This window comes from Lynx rufus, unplaced genomic scaffold, assembly GCF_022079265.1.
Source record: "Lynx rufus isolate CCGP_SWC_20201006 ecotype Redwood Valley unplaced genomic scaffold, mLynRuf1.p SCAF_6, whole genome shotgun sequence".
NCBI classification, from domain to species: domain Eukaryota; kingdom Metazoa; phylum Chordata; class Mammalia; order Carnivora; family Felidae; genus Lynx; species Lynx rufus.
Window position 1 is genome coordinate 71,728,572 of NW_025814878.1, and position 3,867 is coordinate 71,732,438.

At 38.3% G+C, this 3,867-nt stretch overlaps 1 pseudogene; it reads right to left on the reverse strand.

Annotated features, from left to right (window-relative positions):
- Positions 1-2,700: 2,700 nt before the first annotated feature.
- On the reverse strand, positions 2,701-3,662 carry LOC124528013 (heterogeneous nuclear ribonucleoprotein A1-like; annotated as a pseudogene).
- Between the last annotated feature and the right edge of the window lie 205 nt (positions 3,663-3,867).

Below are 3,867 nucleotides of genomic sequence, written 5' to 3' on the forward strand. Positions count from 1 at the left end.
GAAAGGAGACATATCTAGAAAAATGTTGCTATGGCTGATGTCAAGGAAATGACTGCCTGTAATTTCTAGGATTTTTATGGTTTCAGGTCTCATGTTTAGGTCCTTCATCCATTTTGAGTCTGTTTTTGTGTATGGTATTAGAAAGTGGTCCAGTTTCACTCTTTTACATGTAGCTGTCCCATTTTCCCAAAACCATTTGTTAAAAAGACTGTCTTTTCCCCATTGTATATTTTTGCCTTCTTTGTCATAGATCAATTGACTATATAATCATGGGTTTATTTCTGGGATCTCTAGTCTATTCTATTGATCTATGTGTCTATTTTTGTGCAAATACCCTACCGTTTTGATTACCACAGCTTTGTAGTGTATCTTGAAATCTGTGATTGTGATATATCCTGCTTTGTTCTTTTCAGGATTACTTTGGTTATTCAGGGTCTTTTGTGGTTCCATACAAATTTTAGGATTATTTTTTCTAATTGTCTGAAAAATACTGTTAGTATTTTGATAGGGATTGCATTGAATCTGTAGGTTGCTTTATAAGCAACGTTTGTTGCTTATATTGTTATAAGGACGTTTTAACAATATTAACTCTTCTAATACATGAGCATGGGATATCTTTCCAGTTGGTTTCTGTCATCTTCAACTTCTTTAATCAGTGTTTTATCATTTTTGTAGTACAGGTCTTTCACCTTTTTGGCTCAGTTTATTCCTAGATATTTTATTCTTTTTGGTACAATTGTAAATGATGTGGTTTTTTAAATTTCTCTTTCTGCTACTTCATTATTAGAGTATAGAAATGCTACTGATTTCTGGGTATTAATTTGTATCCTGCCATTTTACTGAATTCATCATTACTTCTAGTAGTTTTTGGTAGAGTCTTTAGGATTTTCTGTATATAGTATCATATTATCTTCATATAGTGACAGTTTAACTTCTTCACCAATATGGATGCCTCTTATTTCCTTTTCTTTTTTTTTTTTAATTTTTTTTTCAACGTTTTTTATTTATTTTTGGGACAGAGAGAGACAGAGCATGAACGGGGGAGGGGCAGAGAGAGAGGGAGACACAGAATCGGAAACAGGCTCCAGGCTCTGAGCCATCAGCCCAGAGCCTCACGCGGGGCTCAAACTCACGGACCGTGAGATCGTGACCTGGCTGAAGTCAGATGCTTAACCGACTGCGCCACCCAGGCGCCCCTCTTATTTCCTTTTCTTGTCTGATTACTGTGGCTAGGACTTTCAGTACTATGTATTATGCTAAGTGAAATAAGTCAGACTGAGAACGACAAATACCATATGATTCTACTCATAAGTGGAATCTAAAAAAAATGAATAAATAAACAGAAAGCAGAATTAGGCCTATAAATACAGAGAACAAACTGATGGTTCCCAGAGGGGAGGGAGTTGGAGATTGGACAAAATGGGGGGAGGGGGAGATGGAGATATAGACTTTCTATGAAATGAATAAGTCATGGGAATAAAAAGCACCATATAGGGAATACAGTCAATGATATTGTAATAGTGATGTAATGGGACACATGGTATCTATACTGTGGTGAACATACCATGATGTCTAAATTTGTCAAATCACTAAGTTGTACGGCTGAAACTAAGGTAACATTATGTGTCAACTATACTCAGATAAAAAATTAAACAAACCCCTAAAAGCAGACAAACAAAAGCTAGTTTTACTTAGTAATGTCCTCAATGGAGCAGTAAAAATTTTTAAAGTTATTAAGTCTTGGCTATTGAGCACATTATTTTTAGTAATCTATGTAGATAAATGGTAATTGTGCACAAAACATTTCTACTACATGAGAAGTAGGATGGTTATCTTGAGGAAAAGTATTTCTAGATTTGTTTGAGTTGTAGGTAAACAAGCCATGTTTTTCTTGGAATACCAGGAAAAGTTTCCTTTTCACTTGAAAGAATGACTGACAATTTGTACTGAGACATGAATATTTAGCTGGCATCTTTTTTTTTTCAAGAGAATATTAAATCATCTATTGATTACACATGATAATGGATGATACACAAGCTTTAATCCCATCTATGATTTTATCTGATACCATAATTCAATTTAGATATATTGCATAGGATGTGCCAACAATCATATTAATAACCAAATAAACTCCAGGACTTTGCTTGGGTGACCCTTTTAATGGTGACCTCCAGGTCACAACACATTAACTGTCAGTTCAACCACACCAATGTTTATGGAGACAATGGCTTCTGTGCCCAAGCAGGTTGCACATAAATTTCAAATGGAACCTGGCATCACCCTGAAGGATCTAACTTCACACTGTTGGGGTAGTTTACCAAGATGGCTTCAGAGGAGACTAACTTTACACAGCACATTTAAAAAAAGACACATTTATTCAGTGTCATGATCAGACTATTACATTTAGCAATCAACAGCATGGGTGCAAAAAAAAAAAATCTAAATTAAAACCCTTTGTTGGAGTGCTTTACACTTTCTACAGAACAAAACCTAAAATAACCTGTTATACAATTAGTCACAAATACAGTCCTCGAGTTTTTTGCCCATACACATGAGTATTGTCTAAAACATGTCTTCTTTGTAGCAGCTAGGCCCTGCCACCACTGTGCTTGGCTGAGTTCACAGATCTGTTGTAACCTGTAGCTTCCCTGTCACTTCTCTGGCTCTTCTTTCCTGCTAATCTTTGTTTCCTGGCAGTAATTAAAATCTTCTGCCACTGCCAAAGCTACTGCTGCTGCTGGAACTGCCATAGCCACCTTGGTTTCGTGGTTTGGCAAAATATTGACCTCCACCACCATAGGGGCCAGAGCTTCTGCCTCCAAAATTTCCTCCTTTCATGGGTCCAAAATTTGAAGACTGATTGTTGTAATTGCCAAAATCATTATAGCTTCCACCACCTCCAAAATTGCCTCCATCATTACCAAATCCTTTATAACCATCCCCACTGCCACCATACCCATCACCACCTTGACTGCCACCAAGGCCACCTCGTCCACTGAAGTTTCCTTCATGGCCAAAGTTGTCATTCCCACCAAAACCACCTCCGGGACCATCACCGAAGTTCCAAGGACCACTTTGACCTCTTTGGCTGGAAGAGGCACTAGCCATCTCTTGCTTAGATAAAGCTTCCCTTACTTCACAGTTGTGGCCATTCACAGTATGGTATTTTTGAATGACAATCTTGTCTACAGAGTCATGGTCATCAAATGTTACAAAGGCAAAGCCTCTCTTTTTGCCATTGCCTCGGTCTGTCATGGTTTCAATCACTTCCATTTTCCCATACTGTCCAAACAATCTCTTAGATGATGTTGTTTAGTGTCTTCTTTAATGCCACTGACAAAAATCTTTTTCACAGTTAAGTGGGCACCAGGTCTTTGAGAATCTTCTCTTGAGACAGCCCTCTTTGGTTCTACAACTCTTCCATCCACCTTGTGTGGCCTTGCATTCATGGCTGCATCCACCTCTTCCACAGTGGCATAGGTGACAAACCCGAAGCCTCTGGAGCGCTTGGTGTTTGGATCTCTCATTACCACACAGTCCGTAAGCATTCCCTGTTGCTCTAAACGGCTCCTCAGACTCTCATTGGTTGTTTCAAAGCTCAAACCTCGGATGAAAAGCTTCCGCAGCTGTTCAGGCTCTTTGGGAGACTCTGACTTAGACATGACGGCGGTGGGAGGGAGACTTTCATGATGCTTACTCGGTGGTATCCACGGGCAGAAAGTAGCTGACATCTTTTTTAAAAATGTATGATTTATTTCTGTCACTACAAGGAAAACAACTGACAGCATTTGTTTTTAATGATAAAGTTTGAGTTTTCAAGAGAAAATTGAATTTTGAATCAGCTACTATGAGCTTGATTGCTTTCCA